We start from the raw sequence: 10000 nt of genomic DNA on the forward strand, positions 1-10000 counted from the left end.
AAAGAAAGAAGAGGTCAGAAAAGGAGGCAACAGGGAGGTAGCACCCGACTTTCATCTGACCTTCCTGGAGTTTTCATCCTTGTCTGCCAGACAGAGTGACGGTATGGAACACAGTGCACATCACCAGAACAGGATGAAAGAGATATGTCTGTCTCAACGTCTTTCCCTCTGTCTCTGTCTCTGTCTTTCTCTCTCTCCCTCTCTCTCTCCTGCTCTCTCTCTCTCTCTCTTGTCTTTTGTCTGTCTCTCTCTCCCTCTCTCTCTCCTGCTCTCTCCCTCTCCCTCTCTCTCTCCTGCTCTCTCCCTCTCCCTCTCTCTCCCTCTCCCTCTCTCTCTCCCTCTCTCTTTCTCTCTCTCTCTTTGCTGCCATTAAAGGTGAGACTGTTATCCTGCCTGTATAAGGCCAAAATGGAAGAGAGACATGCTGGGGGACAAGGTGTGTGTGTGTGTGTGTGTGTGTGTGTGTGTGTGTGTGTGTGTGTGTGTGTGTGTGTGTGTGTGTGTGTGTGTGTGTGTGTGTGTGTGTGTGTGTGTGTGTGTGTGTGTGTGTGTGTGTGTGTGTGTGTGTGTGTGTGTGTGTGTGTGATGGATGTGTGGTTCTTACAGTTTGTTTGCCTAGCAAGGTTTGCCTTTGCCAGCTTATCCAAACAAAAGCCCTGCCCAACCAACAACTGGAATGTGTGAGTATGTACATGTGTGTGTGTGTGTCAGTGTTCAACTAGTCAACAAAAATTATTATGAATATTAATTAACGATTCTTCCTGTAGGTTCTGTAGTCATCCATTCCACTAAATCATAATGATTACTGCAACTAGTGTAGCAAAGTGGTGCTGAACTCGCTTTAACACTAGCACTGGCTTAAATGTGTGTGTGTGTGTGTGTGTGTGTGTGTGTGTGTGTGTGTGTGTGTGTGTGTGTGTGTGTGTGTGTCTGTCCTGCTATGTCACTGTCTTGTGAGTTAAATTTGACACTCTATCAGTGTTTGAGGAGTACACTCTTCACATGCTGATGTTGAATGTTTCACCGTGAGAGTGTGTGTGAGACTGCTCGAGGTGTATGACTGGTCTGAGGACGCCTGACAGGCATGAAGGGGTGATTAGGCTTGAAAACTCAACATTTGCCTGCCCTGCTCACCTTGTGGGCTGTCTACACCAGCTGGAGACGACCAATCAGTGGCAGGCATGGCCTCTGTGGTGCTCTCCCCATTGGCCAGTTGTGTCCCCTTTTGTCATCCAGGAGGAGGTTCCTGAGATAGATTCTCCTGGGACACTGAGATGTTTCCTGGCTCCAGGTCCAGGCTTATGGAGATTTTGGCAGCTGTAGGTTCTCTGCTTGTGTCTCAACTCTGCTCAACCTTCCAGACAGAGAGAGGAACTGGGTGAGAAGTTACTAAAACACAGAATCAGTCTGGTGGGGTAATAGTTTGTAACATCTCAAATTAAATACCATTCACTTCCTGTGAAACATTATGAATGAATGTTGATCATGCTACCTTCTTGTGGTGGACAGATAGTTCTCCAGTCTGACACTATTGATTAAGGTCATTAAAGCTCCTGGACGTGGTGATGAGTGGAGTTAGAGCTGCTGGATTAGCTGGACCTGAGGGAGGAGGTGTGATTCTCCTGCATTTAGGACTTTGCTTTGCTTTGAGGACACACCCTCCACCCCACTCACCCACCCCCGCCCCTGCCGACGATACTCATTAGTCTGCTCTCACCTGTGGCCCCTGAACGCCAGGCTTCGACAGGCCAATCAAGTGTAGCAGAGAACGGCATGACATTAAGGTTCATGTGATTTTACCTCACACTGAACACAGATGCCTCCGGCCATGCTGACAACAAAGGCTCGTCCAAATCCTCTTTGTCTTCCAAATGCCATCAGAAAAGGATGTGTGTGTGTGTGTGTGTGTGTGTGTGTGTGTGTGTGTGTGTGTGTGTGTGGTGTGTGTGTGTGTGTGTGTGTGTGTGTGTGTGTGTGTGTGTGTGTGTGTGTTTGAGGAGTTAAAAGTAAACCAAAACATGCATTCTCGGTTTTGTTATTATTAACTGCGTTCTTGCCGGCTACGCTGAGTTGGTTCAGTCTAACATTCATGCCAAGACCCTGCATACTGGCAGCTGTGACAGGCAGCAGAGTTTGCCCCCGCCCATCATGCATATGCATAAGCAGACAGGAACTGGTTATCCGCAGTGGTATGTAGCTGACGAGAAGCCCCAGCTTGAAGGTCACATTATGGAGTGTGTAGTAGCAGGGAGGTGTGTGTGTGTGTGTGTGTGTGTGTGTGGGGGGGGGGGGGGGGGGGGGGGTTGGAATATGTGCATGTTCGTTAAATGACACCGCTCAATCCATGAGACGAAAAGATGCTGACACAGGCCATCTTCTTTGGTACAGCCTCAGCAACAGAAGTGGTTGTGGTTGGGTGTATGTCTGGGGTGTGTGTGTGTGTGTGTGTGTGTGTGTGTGTGTGTGTGTGTGTGTGTGTGTGTGTGTGTGTGTGTGTGTGCAGGGGAGTGTCTGGGGTGAGTATGTGTGTGTGTGTGCAGGGGAGTGTCTGGGGTGTGTGGGTGGGTGGATGGGTGGTGGGGGTCAGTAGGTCTGTGTGTATGTGGGGAGGTTGATCTGTGTGACAGAGACCGGTGATGTCTGGCCATGCACCTTAACTAAGAAGACATGTGGTGTTTTATTGTGTGGAAGACAGTGAGATCTGAGAAGGAGACAGTTTAACAAGCTAAAGATGGAGGAGAGACAGACAATAGAAGAAGAAGGAGTAGAGAGAGAGAAAGAAAGAGGAGAAACTGAAACAGAGAGACAGAGAAACAGACAAAGAAACAGAAAAACCAAGACAGCGAGAGAAACAAAGACAGACAGAAACAAAGAGATAAAGACACAAAGAAAGAGAGGGACACAGAGAAAGAGAGAGAGGAGAGAGGGACAGGAAGAGAGGGAAAGACAAAAGAGTTGTGTGTGGTGGTGTGTGTATGTGCAAAACAGATAAAGACCAATGAAGTGGACTGGAATCAAGACAACAAAGAGAAAGAAACAGACAGATAGAAATAGATATTATTATTATTATTATTATTATTATTATTATTATTATTATTATTATTATTATTATTATTATTATTATTATATATTCTTATAATTATGAATATAATTATGATATTATTACTATTACTATATTATAAGTGATATAAGTAATAATGATAAGAGTTTTGCCATTATAGTGATTATTATTTTTATTATTAGGGTAGTAGTAGTATTGTAGTTCTGATTATTAATAATAGTAATTATTATTATTATTATTATTATTATTATTATTATTATTATTAAAACAATAATAACCACAATACTATTACTCCTACTACCACAGCAACACAACCATTTTTGTATTATTCTAATAATTATTATTATTTATTAAATGATATAATAACCTCTATCAGCTTTTTATTGATGCATGATTTAAATTGTTTAAATCTATGTTATCTTGTGTTTACCATGTTAATTTCATCATTTAAAGCTTTGGCAATGCAAATGTGAATATTTGTCATGCCAGTAATGCTGAATTAATTACTGAATTAAATTGTTAGGACTGACTTCGGTCCACTGAGACCACACCCCCCACCTCAAAATAGGGCACTTCATTCTGAGGCTCTGGAGTTGGATGTGTGTGTGTGTGTGTGTGTGTGTGTGTGTGTGTGTGTGTGTGTGTGTGTGTGTGTGTGTGTGTGTGTGTGTGTGTGTGTGTGTGTGTGTTTGCAGGACGAGAATTATTAATGCAGTAGATATGCTGAAACTCTGAGCAGATTAACGTTGTGTCATTTGCTGGAGAATAAGCCCACGCCCACCCCACACCCATCCCATGCCTTCGCCATGCCCACCCCGTGCCAACCTCGCTCCCACCCCACGCATGACCCCAGGTCTAGCACCACCATGCTCTCCCAGATCCAAGGATGTCTTAATCCGCTCCTGTAACACGGAGATAGTGGCGGGATGTTGGCGTTGTGTCGGTCCTGGGGGGGGGGGGCAGGAGGCTGGCATTACGGTGTGAATGCTCTCTTGCCCTGAGGAGAGTGAGGCAGAGACCACTGTACACCAGTGGCAAGGGAGAGAGGGGGGGGGGGGGCGGGGGGGGGATGCTGAAAAGAAGTCCAAGAGCTGAGAGTAGAAGCAATTATATATTCATCTATTATATATTCATCAATTACATATTCATCTATTCATATCTTACTGCTTATATATCTGTGTGTGTAAATGTGCCAAAAAGACAAGAATAAATGAACTGCTAATCGTAGGGTGCATCACCCTGTCTGTCTCATGATAACAGTGGACTGCCTCTGGTAGCTGGTGTTTTTTAATCTCTCCATTTGACCCAATCTGTAGCGTGAAAAGGAACAGCCATCACGATTCCTCAGATGAAGTGATTAATTGTGAGTGTTAACGAATCACGGACAGCAGTGTCCAAGAGGGTTGTGTCCCTGGGGGCTCATGGTCTTCTCCTCACTGAAGTAAGACACTGCTTACAGAGGAGCTTTGAGAAACATTATTTTTTAATGTTATGTGTTATTTAAATCCTTGCCATACAAGTGTAACTTTGTTTATTTATTCACTCATTCATTCATTTTATCTTATGGTATATAAACGCACATTGTTTACAGCTACCTCATTTACTACAAATTTAGTATACAGCAGTAATTTTAGAAATACTGAATTTGTGTCTTTTTTAAATACCTTGTAATCTAAAATTATTTTTCACTGGTTTAACTGGAAATAGTAAACTGGCTTTTTGTTGACACTGGGTATCTGCTTAGTTATGCTGTTTGATACAAAATTTCATACGTACAGAGCGCACAGCACAGTCCTCTGGGGAGCAGAGACTGTGTTATCTCTGCTTCAGTCTCTACACATACATATACACACACACACGTGCACACACACACGTGCACACCACACACGTGCACACACACACACGTACACACAATGACACACTCACCGTTATTTATAAATATTGCACCAGTTTGTCTGATTTCCATGATTCTGCATCTTTCATGGAGAGAATAAATCCTCAGCTGCATCCAGTGTACTTTAAATACACACATGTGCACACACATTAAATCTGAGGCTGTTCTGGGATCAGTGATGATAGGGTTATAGAGAAAGGCCTGTTTAGAAACATGTTAACCTTATTAAGTCTGACTCCCATGGTCATTTTGATGCACTTCAGATCTGATTTCCTTCTCCGAATCAGACATTTCCCTCCGTGTAGTGGTGCTGGGATATTATTATTTATTTGTTGAAGGGAGAACTCGACTCTCGGAGCGATTGAAGTGCGCCGTGGCTCTGCTGAGCCAAATGCCTCCCATTAATCTTTAGAGAAAGCACTTTCCTCAGCAGAAACAGGAGACCCAGCCAAGATGGACCGTGACCACTTGCTTCCTCCTTTGGTGTGAAGCGACAAACTTTAAAGAGCAACCGCCTCCACCCCAGAGCGTCCAATGATTAGCCGCCTCCACACCAGAGCGTCCAATGACCAGCCGCCTCCACACCAGAGCAGCCAATGATCAGCTGTCTCTGTGCCAGAGTATTCAATGACCAACTGCCTTCATGCCAGAGCGTCCAATCAGCCATCTCTATGCCAAGGCATCCAGCAATCAGTGCACCTTGTTAACCATTATAATTAAGAGGAAAATATTGGCCCGAGGGCTGGAGCGCAGGAGACAAAAGCACTTAGCATGTCTGGCCTTAAATAAGGTTCTACATTCTGCTCCCAAAAATACATTGCTTTTATTTATCCCTCTAGGGCATGCTGTTTCATGGCTGAGGGGGGCCTGCTCTGATTATCATATCTCTTCCTTTTCTCTCTCTCTCTCTCTCTCTCTCATCTCATCTCTCTCTCTCTCTCTCTCTCTCTCTCTCTCTCTCTCTCTCCTCTCCTTTTCGTATGAAGAGCTGAAATGGAGGGACTTGGCATACAACTCCCATAATGCATCACAGGAGACAGCAGAGAAAAGGAGGAGAGAGGGAGATTAAGATGAAGGAGTGGTGTAGGCAGACGATGATAAGGACAGAGAGATCTTTTTCTTCCTTCATCTCCCCTTTTTTTCCTGTGGCCTGCAGCCAACATTACTTGCAAGCATGATCTATAGTTGAGCCAGCTCACATACATCCACCCCCCACCCCAACCCCAATACCCCGCCCCCAACCACACCACACCTCCACCCCCCACCCCAACCCCAATAACCCCGCCCCCACCACCCCACCTCCACCCCCCGCCCCCAGCCCAACCCCGCCCCCACCACCCCACCTCCACCCCCCACTCCCAACCCCAATACCCCGCCCCCACCACCCCACCTCCACCCCCCCACCCCAATACCCCGCCCCCACCACCCCCACCTCCACCCCCCACCCCAACCCCAATACCCCGCCCCCACCACCCCACCTCCACCCCCCACCCCAACCCCAATACCCCGCCCCCACCACCCCACCATCACCCCCCGCCCCCAGCCCCAACTCCCCGCCCCCACCACCCCACCCACTCCACCCCCCCGCCCCAACCCCAATACCCCGCCCCCACCACCCCACCTCCACCCCCCACCCCAACCCAACTCCCCGCCCCCACCACCCCACCTCCACCCCCACCCCAACCCCAATACCCCGCCCCCACCACCCCACCTCCACCCCCACCCCAACCCCAACTCCCCGCCCTACTCTAGCTCTTCGTTATTAATGGCCCCAAGCTTTCTTCAGTGAGAGCGGCGGGGAGAGAACACAGAAACACAGTTCCCTTTGGTGTAGTAGCTGGGAGGGACATGACCTGCCTGCAGGTTTGCCCAGGATCCAGAGAAGAGCAGGAGGGTATGGAGAAGGAGAGAGGAGGAGGGGGAGGAGACAGGAGAGAACTGACAATTCTTGCTATGGGTCTGCGTTTAAGCCAGCGCCTCCCAGCAGGTCGGGGTGAAAGGGTGCTCCCTCACTCTCACTGTACTGGACACCTCAGGCGCCTTCCTTTGGCATTTACCAGGTTTCCACTTCATACAAGAGATCTCTGATGAGATGGACACTCTATGTCTATGGGGTGGAGGAGGGGCAGTGGGGCTGTGGCCTCTCCCCCGCACCATGACTCCACCCGTACCGACGTACGTGCTGTGAGACTCTTCTATGTAAGCTAATGCTGTAAGTCCTGGATTTACCAGGTGGTGGAAAATGGTGGCGCAAGCCAGAGCTGCGTTAACAGGTGCCACGGGATGGCGGGGGTGGTGCTGCGGGGGAAGTGGAGGCGGCAGGTGGAGGCTTCTCGCCCAACAGATTGGTCCTCCCAAGCCCAAACGCTATCACAGTGCCAATCCTTGACCCGAGCAAGCAGCACCGTCAGGGAAGACCCACCCACCTTGGCTGTAACTCCGCCCCCTTTAGTAGAGCATTCCCTGCAGGGTCCACTCTTACACTCGTGACTTACACGCCGCCCTCCACCTACTAGTGCCTTGACAAAACGAACCCGCCGCTGTGTTTGTTTGGTCATGTCCGGCGGGACACGTGGCAATGGGCAGAAACAGTTGGAGTAATTCAACCCTGCACGGGAGGCCCAGAGCTGTTCAAGTCAAGGCAAAGTGCAGCCAGAGGATCTTTGGGAGGCTAAACTACAAAAACATCACGGTCCTGACATCAGTAATGCATTCAGCAGCCTAGTGGCTTTTTGCGGAGCCGTGCAGATTGTGCTGTGATGTCCGCCTGCAGTCAGAGGAAGAATTTACAGCTATAGCTGGTATTCAGCGCGGGTATCTGCCCCTGTTCCGTTACGACACATGTTCGCCATGGCGACGGAGGCGCTCCACTTCTGGAGCGTGCTCCTGAAAGGAAAAAATCACACACACACACACACACACACACACACACACACACACACACACACACACACACACACACACACACACACACACACACAGTGTACAGCTTGTCCTCGTTCTCTCTCTCTGGCAGCGTCAGTCCGCACGACAGCCGCCCCTGTAGCCTACTTACTGTCCCGCTCCGCTGGTTTTCCCCCCAAGCCGTGACGCAGGGTGATGGGTGGCGGCCCTCCCCACTGTGACGGAGTTGAGGCCATCCTGGCTTGTGTGCACCTTAAAGGTGTCGCACTGGGAACATTGGTTTTATGAAGGGGAGGAGGAATTCCAGAGGGCCTCGCAACAGAAGGGATGAAGAAAGAGGAGAGAGAGAGAGAGAGAGAAGAGGGAAAGAGAGGGATTTGGGTTTGAGGTCTGTGAGTGACCAGCCCAGAGTGTAGTGTCCAGCCCAGAGTGCTCGCAGTCTCTCCATGGCCTTTTAATCAGCCTTTAGGGAGTGAAATATGGGCCTGCCACACCCATTGCTATGTTGCCTCCTTCATCTGGGTTCAATCTTCTCTGCTCCCCTCCCCCTCGTATGTCTGTGTGGGCGTTCCGGATCAAGGCCGGGGAGGGGGGGGGGGGGTTATGGGGGGTTTCAGCAAGCCCAATAGAGAATTTCTTGAACTAAACACTTCAGTGGACAGTTAGATTTAGATACATGAATATTCTAGCATGAAAGACTTGGGATTGGTCAGACAGCAGTCATTTGCAGAAAGACACAATTTACATATTTTTATGTTAATGAAAATGACACTTCTTTTTTTAAAATAAACAGAGACAGAGACAGATATGTAGATAGAGGTAGCGAGTGTCTGAGTTAGAGAGACATGTTGGCTTGAGTTGTATGCAGGGCAGATGGTAGGATGCTCCATTAAAGATCGTCTCTGCCTTAATGGGATGGGTGTGAACGCGTTGGCTTCTGCCCTGTTCCTGTTTGTCACACTGCTGTCACATCAGCGACCTGCTTAATCCTTAAACACTCCCAGACAGTAGCTGACCAATGGAGAGCCACAGCTGCCGGGGTGGCTGTCCAATCACGCCTGGCCTTCAGGTTCCTCCATGCTCACACGCCGTCCAGCGGTCTTGTTCTAAGTGGCCCCGCCCGGTTGAGAAGCTCGGCTAGACAAATGCAGCTAATACGCTTGCACTGCGGATCCAGTTGGGGGGCGGGGCCACTGAGGGTTATCGCCATTCTGTCTGTTCCTAATTAACGGGCCTGCAGTGTCTGGTTATGCTGTTACTGCGCCTAAGCCGACGCCCCCCTCGCTGCCCTCGCCGTCACTCTCAGCCCCGCCCACTAGTCAGAACCCGCCCCTTTCTGCCAAAAAATGGCTAGACCGACACAACTGTTCACCCTTTGGGAGGCCCTTATGTGCCCAGACAGCAAGGACGATTCCACCCGTAACGATCACAGCCAGGCGGATGAGAGGAAAGTCATCAGAGACGATGTCCCTGACTCACTCCCGCCCGGTGACGGATCAGACCTGAGACCGTGAGGTGATCCGGTCATGCTCTGTTCCCATGGCGCTGTCGCCTGGGCAACGGCCCGGAACCAAAAACAGAGCTCGGGGCTTATTTCAATTAGCTGCCATTTCACGCACCTCCATCTTTTACATTCATCTGTTTATCACTCTATTTGAGTTCTCTTTGAGTTCACACCTGAAAGCCTTTTAAAACCCGCCCCCAACCCCCCGACTATCAAGTCACATCCAGCAAGGCGAGGGTGGCTTGTAGGGCCGTTTGCAACGTTTGCGTCTCGCTATAAGGACGCGCTACGGATTGGCTGCAGGTCACCAGTGCACTCTGGGAAGACAGCTGCATTGTAGATGGCTGTGTTGTAGATGCCTGCGTTGAAGACAGGTGCGTTGTAGACAGCAGAGGCAAGAGAGCTTTCTGGGTGTCGCTCACAGGAGGGCAGAGCAGATGATTGTCCCCTGCAAAGGGACCCGGGGATGATGGACCATGGATGGAGATCACGGCACATAAGAGGATGGAACGGCTAGAAGTTCCAGGCCCAACTTTGCGTTTGAGCTCCCAGGAGATGCAGGGAAGTCGACCCTGTGGGGTGTAGCGCTGGCGGGCGTAGCGCCAGGGGATGGATGTGTTGACGATGACTGTACCTT

Source organism: Brachyhypopomus gauderio, chromosome 2 (genome assembly GCF_052324685.1).
Source record: "Brachyhypopomus gauderio isolate BG-103 chromosome 2, BGAUD_0.2, whole genome shotgun sequence".
Lineage (NCBI taxonomy): Eukaryota > Metazoa > Chordata > Actinopteri > Gymnotiformes > Hypopomidae > Brachyhypopomus > Brachyhypopomus gauderio.